The sequence below is a fragment of the Podarcis vaucheri genome (assembly GCF_965113315.1).
Source record: "Podarcis vaucheri genome assembly, chromosome: 8".
In the NCBI taxonomy this organism is placed as follows: domain Eukaryota; kingdom Metazoa; phylum Chordata; class Lepidosauria; order Squamata; family Lacertidae; genus Podarcis; species Podarcis vaucheri.
In genome coordinates this window covers 28,636,894-28,654,504 of record NC_138766.1, presented here as the reverse complement: position 1 = coordinate 28,654,504, position 17,611 = coordinate 28,636,894, and positions in this window count along the sequence as shown.

Genomic DNA, 17,611 nt, shown 5'->3' with positions numbered 1-17,611 from the left:
CTTACCCTTAGCTGGTTCCCTGTTTATTTCTCTGGTCCCCCCCGGTCCGTCGCCGTCAGTGGGCAGGGTATCAGACAGACGAGACTGCTGCGTTCCCCTGGAAAAAATTTTTCCAGTGCGCGCTGGGTAGGCAATCAGTTGTCCTCTCTCTTGTACCCCGTCCAGTAAGGCGAAGGGGCTGCGTTCCAGCAGACCACTTATCCGAGTCGCAGGCACCATAAAATGTAGCACCCTGCTTGTGGTTAACGCTTAGCTGGAATGAAATATTCAACGCAGCAACAGAGAAATTAAAAAAATAATTTATTTGTCAGACAAATAAATAAGAGGCACAGTGGTATATAGTTACCAAGCTCTGGCCTGGCCTCCTGCCATTATGGCCAGCACTTATATTCCCTTAATCCAGCCCCCCTTTGCTCCTCCTGTGGCTGCCTCTGTTCAATCAGCCTGGTTGGATTTCCTATTGGCTGATTGCTATAATTAATTCTAAAAGATACACCCATATCCTCCTGTCCTTATATGGAACACAAAGAGCTATATATTGTTACATCTATAAATGACAAATAAGTAGTAATATATCTTACATGTGTCTCAACAAGGAATCTTAATTACCAGCTCACCTCTTGCCTTCCTTGCCCTCCAAAACAGATGGTTAATAATTTAAAATTTTATCTTGAACAGATGTCAGAGACCTTGGGTTCATATTCTCATGCATCATCAATGAAATATCTCCTTTTGGAGGTCTTCAAACAAAGGTCCGACAACCATTTGTCATGCGGGCTCGTTTTGGCGTCTCTTGTCTGACAAGAGGCTGGGCTCAATGGCCCCTGTGGTCTATTCGAACCCTAGGACCCTATGATTCTATGAAATAAGAATCTAACATCTAAATTTGTTACTTTCTAAATCCTTTGCATAGTTACATTTAAGACAATATATTTAATACATAACATAGGTAGCCTTTTTAGAAGGATAAACTTCCTCAAAGTAAAAAGGAAGAAACAGTTTACAGCCTCAAAATAAAATAGGAGAAAAAGCCTCTTCCCCTTTTCACACTCTCCCCCCCTTCTCTAGCCAGCCATGTGCTCTTGGCCTTTTGTCCTGTGGCTCAAGTTTAACGGTTTTATTATGTTTGGTCTCTGCCCTTTTTTACACTCTCAGTCTGTAATTCCAGCTTTTACGACTTTGAGAATTGTTTTCTACTATCAATCAAAAGGGGCCCTTGTCTAGGAGAATAAACATTACCAAGGTTGTAAACTGCTGGCTTGAAACTTTTGAAAATCTAAGCTCTCTCTTTAATATACAAGTCCTGATCAAACATTAATAAAATGCAGGCTTATTCAGATGCCACACTCCCATCCCTATCACCTGAACCAGTGCCTATCCACAACCTTACAAGCTGTGATGATTTGCTACACATCAGGCGAAACCCAAATGGCAACAGCCAACCAGCCAAGTGGGGAAATTCCTACCGTGCCCCTGTTCCAACGGCAGACGACATACGACGGCATAGCAAGGTCAAGTCTGCTGCAAGTTAACTCCATTGTTTTTCTTACTCCAGTTCCTGAACTTAATGAAATCATTGTTATATTCCAGTTTCCAAATATTCTACACTGGGGCGGTCCAACTTTTCATACCAAGTGGGCTGCAAGTGTACTTTGACATGGAACCCGCAGGTTGCATGCATATGGTGGCAGGGTGGGGTGGGGAGTGAGACCAAAATTCGATGCGCTCCCCCTCCCCCAGCCTTCATGCTGCCTTCCCAAAGCCAATAAACAAGGCACTGGGCTTTGAGAAGGAACATAGGAGCCAACTTCTAGAGGATGAAGGAGCTTCAGCTCCCCTCATAAAATATTTGAGGGGACTGGACTGCCCCCTCCCAAAGTTGGTGAGCATTGCCATTAAAATGGTGTGCGTACACTGCATCATGTGATCGGTTGTGCGGGGTGGGACTTACTTGCCCCCCCATATTTTATTCAAGTTGGCACCCCTGAGAAGGAAGCACAAAGTTCTGTCAGGTTTCTAGAGCCTTCCCATCTCCTTCCCAAAGCTGGAAAACTGCTACCTGGGCTTTGGGAAGAAGGAAGAAGGACTCAAAACACAGTGCCTGATTTACCCGGCTTTGGGAAAGCAGCATGAGGGCTGTGGTGCGGGGCGTCAAATATTGCTGAGGGCCACCACAAAAGGCATTGAAGGCTGCATGTGGCCCTCAGGCCGTGTGTTGGACCGCCTTGTTCTGCACAGTTTAGTTATCCTTTGGTTTTTTTTTTTAGAATACTAGAGAAGGGATTGCCATTTTGGTGGCTGGTGGGCACATTTCAAATTTTGAGAGAACACCATGGGCATGAGCTCCCCTTAGGTATTAAGGATGGCAAACATGGGGAGCTAGTGGTCCTCTGGGTGTTGATGGATTCCAGATCCCAACAGCACAAGCCAGCCTAGTCAATGGCAATGGATGATGGGAGTTGCAGTCCAACAGCATTTGGAGGGCCACCACTTCCCCACCCATGATGTATAGCTGTTAAGTTGTGGGTGAACATATCAGAAGACACAGCGATTCTTCAAACAGCTCTTGTTTATTCACAGGCCAGAACTGAACTGAACTGAAGGGTTCAGCCAGCCTGCTTATATAGAGCTCAACTACAAAGCAACAGTAGCAGCTTTCTGTAACTATCCAATCAATGAATGTCACTTTCAATTCCTTATTTGCATATGTGGACCTGAGTGAAAACTATCCACAGTATCCCCTTGCTGGCCTAGGGTGAGAACTTCAGTACATAACAACAGCTTCCTACCCCATCCCATTATATCACATTTAGGGGACTTAAAATGTTTTCCCAGCGAACTGGCAAACTTCCCCTCCTCCTCACACAGAAAATAGACGATGGCTGCTTGGGATAAAAGCAATACGTTCTGCGCACTGTGTAGAAAGCTTTCGTTTATTTCCTATTTCTACCCTGGTTTTTTTTGGAAAGGATTACTGTCTTCATTTTGTGCCTGTCACATTAAAGTTCAATTCCTCACTGCAGGTTCAACTTCCCTCTTCTTCCTAATGCTCTTAGACTCTTTTTTGTTTGCCTGAAGCATTTGTGTACATGGAAGTTACGTCGCCATGGTTATCGCAAGACCTCCCTTCCTGCCAAAAATAAAAAATAAATAAAACTGAGTTAGATTCCTTGACTTTCCACACAAACAGTCTTTGTGTCTATCTTGGCGCTGTGAGTTCTATGAGGCACACATTTAATACTTAAAAAAAAACCCCAACCCACAACCCTAGCAATGTTTAAAGCTAGAAAGAAAACAATAGTAGAAGTAAAATGAGGTGAATATGCCGTCTATATTAATCACCCTCCTAAACATATGTTATCAGTGCTGTGATACAGAGATGGTGACACAGTGGGGGAGCTAATTAGCATCCATCACATGAAACCACGGAAAACGACATGGGGAGCCCTGAAAATTATAGCTTAGAGGCAAATTGTGTGGATTGACTGCATTGCACCCAGAATTGCTTCTGCAATTATCTGCTTCAGATAATTCATCTTTATTATTGTTATTATTATTAAAGTTAAGTTGCTGTTTTTTGTTTTTAAGATACTTAGGACAGCTCAGGGCGGTCTAGGCACTCCACCACACTATCCTACTATACATGTGCATCTACTTAGAAATACAGTGGAACCTCGGGTTACAGACGCTTCAGGTTACAGACACTTCAGGTTACAGACTCCGCTAACCCAGAAATAGTACCTCAGGTTAAGAACTTCGCTTCAGGATGAGAACAGAAATTGCGTGGTGGCAGCGCGGCGGCAGCAGGAGGCCCCATTAGCTAAAGCGGTGCTTCAGGTTAAGAACAGTTTCAGGTTAAGAACAGACCTCTGGAACGAACCAGAGGTACCACTGTATGGTAAATAAGTTCAGTGGGACTTACTCCCAGGTAAGTGGAGATAGGGAGATGCTCTGTGATACAGATATGCAGTTTGGTGTAGATAGACGGATCATACTGATAAAAAAAATAGGGTAAGGCTGGTCAATATTTTGTACTTAACCAAAATATAACAAGCAGAGCATGCATAGAGTTTTGTATACATCTCATGTATGTACTCAGAAGTCGAACGGAATCCGTTCCAGAAGTCCCTTCAACTTCCAAAATATTCTGGAACCAAGGTGCAGCTTCTGATTGGCTGCAGGAAGCTTCTGCAGCCAATCGGAAGCTGCGATGGATGTTCGGGTTCCAAAGAACATTCGCAAACCGGAACAATCACTTCTGGGTTTGCGGTGTTTGGGAGCCAAAATGTTCGTCTTGCAAGGCGTTCGGGATTCAAGGTACGACTGTATAAAAAAAAAATAAAGTGGTACCTCGGGTTACATACACTTCAGGTTACATACGCTTCAGGTTACAGACTCCGCTAACCCAGAAATATTACCTCGGGTTAAGAACTTTGCTTCAGGATGAGAACAGAAATCGTGCTCCGGCGGCATGGCAGCAGCAGGAGGCCCCATTAGCTAAAGTGGTGCTTTAGGTTAAGAACAGTTTCAGGTTAAGTACGGACTTCTGGAACGAATTAAGTACTTAACCTGAGGTACCACTGTATATATAAAAGCCCATATTTTTACATTTCTCTCTTTCTCATTCTCTATTTCGATATGTGCTTTTCTGCATGTCATGATAACCTACGTTTGTGGTCATGCTCCTTCATTCTTTCAATTGGCAATGTTGGCTAGATACAGTTTTGTTTTATCCTTTTGCCTTAATTACTTATGTTGGCTGGGTGGCCAGTAACGTTATTGGCAAAGCTTTCACATTACTTACTGTATTCTCCAGCCCCTCACATCGGGAAGGCGTTGCCACTCTTTTGTGGTGTAAGTGCCGTGAGTCATTGCAATGCACATAAGTTTAGATCCACGCAGAGATGCTTAGAGAGCATTCAGCTGAGGACAGGACTGAGAAAAGCTGGCTTCCTTTTCATATCTCAGTGTCAGGGACTGGTTGGACAAAGAGGAATGGTGGGAGGAACCAACTGGGGAACCCACAAGGGAAGAAGACTCAGAGCCTGGGGAGTGGTGGTCGAATGATGATGAGTGGTCAGAGGGAGAAGACTGGGAGGAGGAGGTGTCAGAAGCCGAAGAGGCAACAAGGTTTAATGAGCGGGGAGAGTCTGTGGCAGAGAGAAGCCCCAACTTGGAGGCAGAGTGGAGGCAGGCTGCAGAAGAGGCACAGGTGTCTCCCGCTCCTACTGCAACAAGCTCCCCTCCTCCTTGGTCTCCCAGAACCAGAAGAGGCGTGAAATGGGAGGAGCAGAGACAGACATGTAGGCACAGCCTCAGATTGCTTGAGGGGAAAAGTCTGCAGTTGCTTATATTTTTAAACACATGTAACACAACACATTTATTTGTTCAAATTTATATACTGAATCATAAAAAGAGAATACCAAAATGGTGAACATCAAGAAATGTAATATAGCTTGTATTCCTTTATAGAGAGAATATATTTACAAAATTTCAGTCAGTGGGGAGTATACAAGCCATACTAACAGCTAACAAGAAAGCAATCCATCCTAAACAATAAATAAGTATTGGGTAAAAACCAATAATCAGTAAGAGTCATACCCAGCGCTGACCAGCGATGGGGAACCTGCGGCCCTCCAGATGTTGTTGAGGGGAAGATATTTCCCCCAAAAGGTCAACAACTTTGGGGGATTTTCACTGTAGGGAACATGACGACTCTAACTGAGGATCCAATATGGGGGTCTACCAATTCAAGTTGTGATCCTGTGCTCCAGTGGCTTCCTTTTTAATCTCCATCTTACCTGAAAGGGTTCTTAATGAATCATCCCTCTAGGGAATAGACAGGGAGAAGCAGAACAATTGAATACCTTGTGATCCTCAACAGCCTCACTCTTGTCCCTTTAAAATTTATCCTAGTGTTTTGAAATGTTTTAACTCGTAATGCCAGTAAAGGTATTTGTATTTCTATTTGATACAGTGGCCATTCTGCATTGCATCATGCCCCCATGGCAGCCATTTTGTGACTGGTGCCCACAGCACTCTCTCAAAATTACAAACTGGATTAGAAAAGTTGGGAAGCCCTATTATGCAATAACTTATCTTTTTAAGTGCAGATAGGTAAAGGTAAAGGGACCCCTGACCATTAGGTCCAGTCGTGACCGACTCTGGGGTTGCGGCGCTCATCTCGCTTTATTGGCCGGCGTACAGCTTCCGGGTCATGTGGCCAGCATGACTAAGCCGCTTCTGGCAAACCAGAGCGGTGTACGGAAACACCGTTTACCTTCCCACCAGAGTGGTACCTATTTATCTACTTGCACTTTGACGTGCTTTCGAACTGCAGGAGCAGGGACTGAGCAACGGGAGCTCACCCCATCGCAGGGATTCGAACTGCTGACCTTCTGATCAGCAAGTCCTAGGCTCTGTGGTTTAACCCACAGCGCCACCCACGTCCCTAAGTGTAGATACTTCAATTGTATGTCTCTTGAATGAAAGTGTGGAGGTTGGGGGTGTGAGGAAGTAGATTCCCTTGCAGGTCTACCCTATACATGTTTTCTTGAAATTACGTCCTCCTTTCAATGGAATTACCTCCAAGTAAGTACATGGAGGATTGTGGCTCAAAGCGCTTTTCATTGCAGTTGAATTAGATCTGCAGAGCCCTCCCAAGAGCCAAGCTATCCAGAAAAGCCTGAAGCAAGAGGACTACAGGCGCACACACGCAATTGGGATGCATTTGCTCAGTGGACCTTTCTCAAGCATCTATTTCCTGTGGCTTATGAAATCTAAAAATAATCACCATTCACTTGTGGATTGGATGTTCAGTATAAAACCAACCCCTATATTTTCCATTCTCATCCCATTTGTTTGATTGATTTATTAAACATTTTATACCACATTTTGTGTGTGTGTTTTTTAAAACGAACAAACTGCTTTACAGCAAATGCAAAACCTATCAGCAAGAAGGAGAGAAGATAAGATTATCATCATACTTAAAACCATGGAAGATGAATAACACACCCTCCACCATTTCTCCGATGAAAATAGAGATGTCCTATTCCATACCCTCCAATGTATCTCTGATGAAAATAAGGACATCCTATCCCATACCCTCCAACATTTCTCCAATGAAAATATAGATGTCCCCTCCAACATTTCTCCAATTAAACAGGGACATTCTATTCCATACCCTCCAACATTTCTCCAATGAAAACAGAGACATCCTATTCCGTACTCTCCAATGTTTCTCTGATGAAAATAGGGCTATCTTCTCCAACACTTCTCTGATGAAAATAGGGACATCCTATTCCATACCCTCCAACATTTCTCCAATGAAAATAGGACATCCTACCATACCCTCCAACCCTTATTCCCCTCACATAGTGACAATCCCCAAAGTTCTATGGGAAAAGGTTTTGACTGTTAAACCACTCTGAAAATTATAGCTCTGTGAGTGGAATAGGAATCTCCAAACAATTCTCGCCGCCCTTAAGAAACCACAGCTTCTGGGCTGCTGCAAGAGATGAAGAAGATTGTGTTGCCTTTTGTTCATCTCCCATGTCTTGCAGACTTTTTGGGGGGCATCTCTTCTCTATAATCATTTTACTGCACCAATAGTTGTGAAGCGTCCTTTAAATTCATGGTAGCTGTCAGCTCAGCTAGTTGTGGATGGCATTCTGAAGCTAGTCATCATGGCTCGTAGGCCAGAGTTGACCATGCTGTCCTTGCTTTCTTTTACATTTGTCTAGAGTTTGGGTAGAGCTTTGATACCAGGACTGGATAAGCAAATGTAAGTGTTGGTCTACTGAGCCAACCAGATCTTAGCGAGAGCTGTTGCCCACACTAGGAATGGATTTGTTCTCATCCTTCGGCTGATGACTCATTGGATATGTGGCAGCCTGTCTTTCAGTGGCTTCCAGCTTAAAGAGTGGACTGGCAGTTCTTAATGTTATAGGTAATATAAACCAGGCTGGGGGAATGCTATGCCATGTTGAATGATGACACGATAACTTACCATTATATCTATATTTGTATACAGGCAAAGGACAGACCAAAAGCTACACTCAGCCTTAGTGTTTTGACATGCAGCTAAAATAAGGGCTCATTTGACAACTTTTTTCTTTTCATCACACGAGTTTGCATTGTGGCTGTTTTGCCAGCCCTGGCAAGATGACTGGAATGCACTTTCTCCAAATGCCTGCTAAATAAAGAATTGTACTTTTATGAAATTGCAATGAACTGCATTCTTTTTAAACTCTTAGAGTAGGACTTAATCCCCCCCCCCAAAAAAAGGGTCTGGCTATAAAGGCCACATTATACCACATTATATAAAACAGGGGAAAGGGATGTGAGAGGGCATCAGAGGAAGGAGAGAGGGAAAGAAAGAGAGAAAGAGAATGAGAGAACGAGAGAGAGAAAGAGAGAAAGAGAGAAAGAGAGAAAGAGAGAAAGAGAGAAAGAGAGAAAGAGAGAAAGAGAGAAAGAGAGAAAGAGAGAAAGAAAGAAAGAAAGAAAGAAAGAAAGAAAGAAAGAAAGAGAGAGAGAGAGAGAGAGGCCAGTGTTGCTTGTGGCATCCCAACCATCATTCAAGGCACCCCAGGGTGCCTTGGCAAACTGGTTGAAAACCCCTAAATTAAACTAATAAACCTGCCTACTCAAAGCAGGAGGGAGCTCATTTTTGTTTATTAGTTCACCTGGTGATTTTTTTTTTTAAAAAAAGGTTTGAAAGAGAGCATTGAACTTCAATGACCCAAAACATTCCTGTTTTGATATCAAAACTTTAACAGTGGGACAGCATTTGGATTCTATACTTTACAACCAGGGCAAGACCGTTGTTTTTTTTTTTTTTAAAAAAAGTTCAATATTTTCCTTTATAAATATCTGTGTTTCTCTTTCCTTAAATGGCTTCTGAGAGCTCTTGATTTTTAAAACTGTGCGTGCGTTTATATCTGCACAGACATTCGCTACAATTGCTTCCACAAGCTGAAAAAATGCGCTTATTTCTCTTGGGGTGATCAATACCTTCAAGACAAGTGTGTATTTTTATGGTTAAAATCAATTATGCAAAGTGTATTAGTACTTATGTAACTTTTATAAAAGGACGTGGGTGGCACTGTGGGTTAAACCACAGAGCCTAGGACTTGCCGATCAGAAGGTTGGCAGTTCAAATCCCCGCGACGGGGTGAGCTCCCGTTGCTTGGTCCCTGCTCCTGCCAAACTAGCAGTTCGAAAGCACGTCAAAGTGCAAGTAGATAAATAGGTACCACTCCGGTGGGAAGGTAAACAGCGTTTCCGTGTGCTGCTCTGGTTCGCCAGAAGCAGCTTAGTCATGCTGGCCACATGGCCCGGAAGCTGTATGCCGGCTCCCTCAGCCAATAAAGCGAGATGAGCGCCGCAACCCCCAGAGTCGGTCATGACTGGACCTAATGGTCAGGGGTCCCTTTACCTTTACCTAACTTTTATAAATAAGTCTGCTTTGTACATTAAGTGCTAAATGCTTCAGAACACATTGTACATGCAAATTCAATGTGCATTCAGAGGATAAGGGTTAAACTCATCATTCTTAAGAACAGCAGCAAGACTTCCTAAAGCAGAACGCTGTTTATGAAAGGTCTGTCCCCTAACAACACAACAGAAGATTCACATGGTTCAATATTCCTGGGACTATACTGCTTCCGACTGCAGGCAGATGAATTGCATGATGCAAAGACCCCCATTTTAGCCAGGGAAACTTTGCACATCAGAGAGAAGGCAGTCCAGTATCTGTTGTTTGCAAAGGAACCAGATCTCCTTGGTGAACTTGAAATGTTTTGCGATAGGGGAGACCATGTCCACAGGCAGTGCTATTCAGCTCTGATCCAAGAGTTAATAAGCAGCTGGCTTTCGGCTGAGGGAGCGTCTGAGGCAGAGAGAGACTCACAGTGGAAGCCAGAGTAAGATGCCAAAGATTTCAGTCTGTGCTGCGTGGCATGCTTGAAGCAGCAACAATGCTGTCTTTTCCTGGAAATGCACATAGAAAAGAAGGAAAAAGGCTATTCTTTGCAGGACAACAGCTCGTTCTGGAAGTGTTCTTAGCTGTTATTGTTAGATCCGGACCATAACATATTCTGAGCAAATGGAAATGTTTTGCAGTGGTCACCACATCATGCGGCAACAGATCCTGAGCAACGTTGCACAACAGAGGGAAAGGAATCCTCTGTTATGTCTCTCTACTCCCCAAGTGTCATATCCTGTGTGAGGGAACTCCTCGTCTCTTTGATTCACTAATAATAATAATAATAATAATAATAATAATAATAATAATATTTATTATTTTTACCCCGTCCATCTGGCTTGGTTTCTCCAGCCACTCTGGGCGGCTTCCAACAAAGATTAAAAAATACATTGAAATATCACACATTTAAAACTTCCTCAAACAGGGCTGCCTTCAGATGTCTTCTAAAAGTCAGATAGTTGTTTATTTCTTGACATCTGATGGGAGGGTGTTCCACAGGGCGGGCGCCACTACCGAGAAGGCCCTCTGCCTAGTTCCCTGTAACTTCGCTTCTTGCAGCGAGGGAACCACCAGAAGGCCCTTGGACCTGGACCTCAGTGTCTGGGCAGAATGATGGGGGTGGAGCCGCTCCTTCAGGTATATTGAGCCGAGGGCTTTCAAGGTCAGCACCAACACTTTGAATTGTGCTCGGAAAGGTACTGGGTGCCAATGTAGGTCTTTCAGGACCGGTGTTATGTAGTCTTGGTGGCCATTCCCAGTCACCAGTCTAGCTGTCACATTCTGGATTAGTTGTAGTTTTCGGGTCACCTTCAAAGGTAGCCCCACATAGAGCACATTGCAGTGAGACAGTCCATGGGCAGGTAGGGTCTCAGCCTGTGTACCAGATGGAGCTGGTAGACAGCTGCCCTGGACACAGAATTGACCTGCACCTCCATGTACAGCTGTGAGTCCAAAATGACTCCCAGGCTGCACACCTGGTCCTTCAGATTCACAGTTACCCCATTCTGGACCAGGGATACAGTACTTCTGTCTTGTCAGGATTCAACCTCAATCTGTTAGCCGCCATCCCTCCAACTCGTCATGTGTGTCACCTTTCAAGAGGCGCTCAGGTAACCTAGACTAGCAGGTCCTCACTTGTTTCCTAGTGTCAGCAAAAAGTGTGAAGTTCTTCGTTGCTGCTCATTCCTCCTCCTGGCAAAGGCAGGGGAAATAGCGGGCATTAAATTTAATTCCCTCCTCACAACTCTCAGCCACCACTTTTACAGAAGAGCCTCAGTATGAATTATTGAATTAATTTATTTAAATAAAAAGAGTCGGACATCTTGACCAAAGCACACCTTAAAAAATAGAAAGAAAGAAAAACCACACTAGGGAAGAGAGAGAAAGAAATATTTTGTGAAGTCTTTTTATTGAAGCGAAATGAATTTGCCAATAAATTGTTTTCTCTGGCAGACAACAATCCAGAGATACTCAGGATGACTATAAATCCCGCAACCGGACAAGCAACATTTTTGTGGGAGACTGGTAAAGCTAACCAATGGTAAGCTCCCAAAATAAGGAAAAAGCCTTTTCTTTAAAAAGTTAAAAAAATGGCAATATTACGGTACTTTTTGAGGCTGCTAATAGAAATTTAGTTGCCATACCTTTAGAAGGAGCTCATTCTGTGTAGCTTTTATTAGATAGAGCATGACCAATCATGCTACACAACAGTATTCTTTCACAACAGTATTTTCTACAACAATCCTTATTTAGAAGATACAGTGCTTTCTCGGTTTTCGAATGTCTCCATTGATGAACGTTTTGGTTTTCGAACGCCGAAAACCTGGAAGTAAATGCTTCAGTTTTTGAACACATTTCAGAAGTCAAACATGCCACATGGCTTCTGTATTGAGTTTTCCGTATTGAGGCTTCCATATTGAGGCTTCCATTTTGAATTTTCAGGTTTCAGAACTCGAATGGTCTTCCAGAACGGATTATGTTCCAAAACCGAGGTACCACTGTATTGTGACATTATAGCTGACCAGTGTTTGGTCAGGTAGATCGCTGAATTCCAAAGCCCAGGAAGCTTAGTTTAGCACGTGTCTAATTTCATTTGGTAACTCATTCCAGAAGGCTGGAGCTGCAGCACCAAAAGCCCACTCTCTAAACCAACAGATATCTTAGCAGAGCGAGGCGATCCCTTAGGTAACCTGGCCCCAAGTTGTGCTGCCAGAGGCAGCAATGTCTGAATCTAGGCACTTTTTGTGGTGTTTGATCTTCTGTCTCTTTCACACATGCAAACACACCCTCCTCTCCCCAGCGAGTCCTCAAAAGTCTGATGCAACTGACAAAGGCTGTCTCTGTAAATCAGGCTTCTCCAGACTCACTGCTGCAGTGGGGAGGAAACTTTGTCGCTTCCATCTCTCCTGTTGTTTCTCTTTCTTCAAAATAATGGTGGCAGGAAGGGATAGGGAGGCACTGGAGACAGCTCCCTTCTCTTTCCAAAGGGCTACCTTCATGGGAATGAGATGACATGCAATTGCTTGGGGGACTAGATGATGCACACTCACCTCTGAACAGGCCTAGATCTATCACTATAACATGAATAATAAGAAAAAGAGAATGGGCGCTGCTTCTGGGCTGGATTGCAAATAGCATCCTACAATATCGCCAGCCACTCTCCTGCTCCTGAGTGAGGCAACGAGGCTACAGATAGTTCACACTTGAAAGGTTTACTGTGGAAGTTTAATTTTTTATTCAATTTTGAATGTTTTTGTTGATTTTTCTTCAAACATACAGAAAAATCGCATACCCTCCAAGTATCCCGATTTTCCGGAAACAGTCCTGCAATGACAGAAGCCGTCCCGGTTTTTTATTTGATCCTGGAATGTCTCTGTTTTCCTTTTTCCTCCCCTCCACATTTCAGAAAACAATTAAAAGTGGTCTGTTTTTGTGTAGGTGAAAATAAAATTCCTGCACCAAACTGAGGAAATGGTGAAGCTGGTATACAAAGCCCATCCAGTTTGGTGTAGTGGTTAAGAACGGTGGACTCATAATCTGGTGAACCGGGTTTGCTTCCGCGCTCCTCCACATGCAGCCCCACTCACCTCACAGAGTGTTTGTTGTGGGGGAGGAAGGGAAAAGGAGATTGTTAGCCGCTTTGAGACTCCTTATGGTAGTGATAAAGCGGGATATCAAATCCAAACTCCTCCTCCTCCTCCTCTTCTTCTCATCCTACAATTTTGAAGGAAAATGTCACCAAAGACTAAATTCTTTAATTGCAATGCTTCAGCAGCCAGCAATTTTTAAAGGAAACAAGCAGAGTGTTGATTCCTTTATTGTAAATGGAGCCTTTCACTATCTACTCAGAAATAAGTCCCACTGTATTCAATGGAGCTTACTTCCACGTAACTGGGTAAAGACTTGCAGCCTTATACAGTGGTACCTCGCAAGACGAATGCCTCACAAGACGAAAAACTCGCAAGACGAAAGAGTTTTTGGTTTTTTGAGTTGCTTCGCAAGACGAATTTCCCAATGGGCTTGCTTTGCAAGACGAAAACATCTTGCAAGTTTGTTTCCTTTTTCTTAAAACCGTTAATACCCAGGGTTTCCTATGGGAAACCGTGCTTCGCAAGACGAAAAATTTGCAAGACGAAAAAACTCGCAGAACGAATTAATTTCGTCTTGCGAGGCACCACTGTACTGTAATCCCAAGCATTTTTACTCAGAACAGAGTTCAATAGGATTTCCTCTCTGGTATGTTCCTGATCATTCTCACAGTTTCCTTTCCGTGGCAAAGCAAGTGCTAACCCACACTTTCGAGTGCATTTTCCTGTCACTTTCCTTCTTGCAAAAATCTGCTCCTTTAGGGAAGAGGATTTGTTGTGCAAGACTCTACCTGTGCAACCTGGATTTTCTGGTACATGACAGGCATCCCCTCAAAAATGGCAACTATCTGGAAGCACCCTTCCTGTCAAACAAATAAATAAGCATGTAAACAAATGCAAAGCATTGCAAAAGTATGAGAGAAGCTGAGCAAATTCCAACACAGCCAAACAAACGATAGGGATTGAGGTACAAGGCTAGGGGAGGCTAGTTTTGAGCACCGCAACACTGAGAGCCAAAGTGGATCTCTTAGAGCTTTTATTTAAAAAGCCATTAGTTAGAAAAGGAGGCAAAGTAACCATTCATCTGGAAACTGAAAGTAGCCCTCAGGAAAACCAGGAAGAAAAATGTGCATGACATCCTCAGTTTGTGATTATGCAGAAATCTTAACTTAGAAAAACCGAGAGGATGAATGGAAGAGACTCAGAAAACCATAGTACAGTGGCGTAGCGTGGGGGGTGCAGGGGGGGCCGGCCGCACCGGGCACAACATCTGGGGGCGCGCGCTCGCACTCGCAGCTCTCTGCCCCTACCAGGTTAGGGGGTGCAAATTACTTGCCTTGCCCCGGGTGCTGACAACCCACGCTACGCCACTGCCATAGTAAGAGGTACTTCTTCATGAAAAATGTCCCCCACCCACTCATCCAAGAAGGACTTTTATTTTGACAGATTTCAAGGCATTTGTAATGGTTTCTGCTCAGAGGGACTCATAACCAAAATCAGAACCAGTCGTTTTTGAGAATCCGTTGCAGAAAAAAAAAGTCCAAGCCCTGACATGCAGTCGTTTCGTCATTCTTCCTCTGGGCTTCCTGTTAATAAGCTCTGCTATTTCAACCATAGTTTTGAAAAGCCCAACAATTCAGCATGATTTAGTGCCAGACAGAAATCAGATTAGCAGTTCATCCCCAAGAACAACTTGGGGTGGGAGATGGGGAGGGAGGCAGAGGTGAAATGCAGTAATCTTAGATTCTGGGTTTAATAGTTTTATGATGACACGACCACCTCCTGCCCCCAATTCAGATGGTAATGTATATTACTTCATGTAGTTCAAAATGTGGTCAGACAGGCCTGCTCACTTCCTTTCCTCCTTACTCATTTTGGGGTTCCGGAGTTCAGCCCTAAAGACTGACCCTAATAAGAACCATTGGAATGATGTCGGGGGTTGCCAGATGCAAAAGAGAACAGGGCTCCTATGCTTTTAACTGATGTTTTAACTGTTGTTCCATCTTAATGGGCTTGCATTATTGCACATTTTAATTACGGATGTTGTGGTATTTCGATGGAATTGTTCTAGTGTGCGTGTGTTGCAACTGGTTTTATTCCTGTAAACTGCTAAGAAGCAATTTTGGCAATATATACAGTGGTACCTCGGCTTACATACGCTTCAGGTTACAGACTCCACTAACCCAGAAATATTAAGAACTTTGCTTCAGGATGAGAAGAGAAATCGTGCTCTAGCGGCGCGGCAGCTGCAGGAGGCCTCATTAGCTAAAGTGGTGCTTCAGGTTAAGAACAGTTTCAGGTTAAGTACGGACCTCCGGAACGAATTAAGTACTTAACCTGAGGTACCACTGTATAGGGAAGTTTTTAATGTTTGATGTTTTACTGTGTTTGATGCTTTAATTTGTTGGAAGCCACTCAAGAGTTAGATGGGTGGCATAATAATAATAATAATAATAATAATAATAATAATTCAAGGTTAAAGAAGAGGACTTGTTGCATGAAATGTAAAGCACTTTCATAACATTTTAACAGCTGTGACTTCCCCCTTCCAAGAATCTTGGGAATTGTAGCTTGTTGAAGGTACTCAGAGCTGTTGGGAGACCCCTCACTGAGGTCCCAGCACTATTAAAAAACTACAGCTCCCACGGTTCTTTGGGGAAAGCCACGGCAGTTAAAGTGTTATGAGAGTGCTTTCAATGTGGATGTGACCAGTACTGGAACTGCTTTGGAGCAAGAGGTTTGTTGAAATCATAAAAGAGCATTAATAAGCCCCGTTCCCCTCGTTTCCTCGGCTAGCAGCATCAATCATTTACACTTTCCTTCCCCTCTAGAATACCGCTTTAGAAGTGCTTCAGAGCTGGCCTGCATTTCCAACCGGGAGCTGTTGGGAGGGACACACTGACTATCTGAGCAGTAAACCTGGAATTCTCAGCAATAACTCGGAATGTCCCTGGAATGTTTAGCCTTGTTCTGCTCCAAGAGTGTCAATATTGTGTGTGTGTGTGTGTGTGTGTGTGTGTGTGAGAGAGAGAGAGAGAGAGAGAGAGAGAGAGAGAGAGAGTTTATTGCAGTTCTCTCTCCCTTAAGAGAGAGAACAAAAACACCACTTCCACCAGGATCTTCTGTTGTGCAACAAACAGAGAGCCACAAAGGAGCAGAAAGGGGGCCACCTGCAACCTACTGATTCATGGTAAGGTTTGGGGACCCCCCCACCCACAGATTCCATCAGCTGCAAGGAGAGGGGATGCTAAGTTGCAATTTATACAATTTTAATTGATTCATCCCTGGACCCTGCAACTATTCTTACAGCGATCTGGGAAGTAGAAAGTATTATATCAGCAACCTTTTTCAACTGTGGGCCGGTCCACCATCCCTCAGACCATGTGGTGGGTCGGACTATATTTTGAAGGGGAAAAATGAACGAATTCCTATGCCCCACAAATAACCCAGAGATGCATTTTAAATAAAAGGACACATTCTACTCATGTAAAAACACGCTAATTCCTGGACCGTCTGCGAGCCAGATTGAGAAGGCGATTGGGCCACATCCGGCCCCCTGGCCTTAGGTTGCCTACCCCTGGATTAGATATACAAGCAAATCACAGAAATAGCATCTGGAACTTGAGAGCATTTAGATCACTTTCAGCATATACCAAGGATAATTCCTTGAATAGTATGCACAGATGGTATTGTATGCCTGTATAGTCGTATAACATGTTTGAGAAGTTTGGCCTAACATGCTGGAGGGGTTGTGGGTGCAGAAGAGGCACTTGCATCCACCTCTGGTGGGAGTGCAACTTCGTGGCTGATTTCTGGACAAATTTACACCAGGAAATATGAAATATGCTGCAAGAAAATGCGTTATTGAGGCTACAATAAATACTTTCGAACATCTTTAATGAGGAGGACAACATGGGTATCTTACTAAACATCTCAGTAGTCTGCCTCACCACATCACTGGAAAAGTGTACAGAACTTGACACTTGAGTATAATATCAGTTCCTCTGGAATATTGCCATATTTGGGAAGATAACACACCAGCTGAAACTATGTGAGGGTCTGGAGACCCCAGATTCATTTTATATGATTTGGGACTCCTTTTCAAATTATACATCTTGAGAAGCCTTCACTAAGCAGCCATCTACACCAGGCATAGGCAAACCCGACCCTCCAGATGTTTTGGGACTACAACTCCCATCATCCACAACCACTGGTCCTGTTAGCTAGGGTTGATGGGAGTTGTAGTCCCAAAACATCTGCAGGGCCGAGTTTGCCTATGCCTGATCTACACACTAGTGACAAATTGGGAGGCATTTGATATGAACTGTTTCAGTAACATTGTTTTTATTCCTATCTCTTTGACAAATATTCTTGTTTGTCAATGACTGGCAGAGTGTTTCTCATTTATTGGCATGTCACTTGTAGACCTAGCAGAAAAAAGAAAAATTGTGTCTATTGTTCTAGAAACCTCGGTTGTGTACCATGTTCAATTTGTTAATGTTTATGGATGCCTTTTTTGGTTTTTGCTTGATATGAA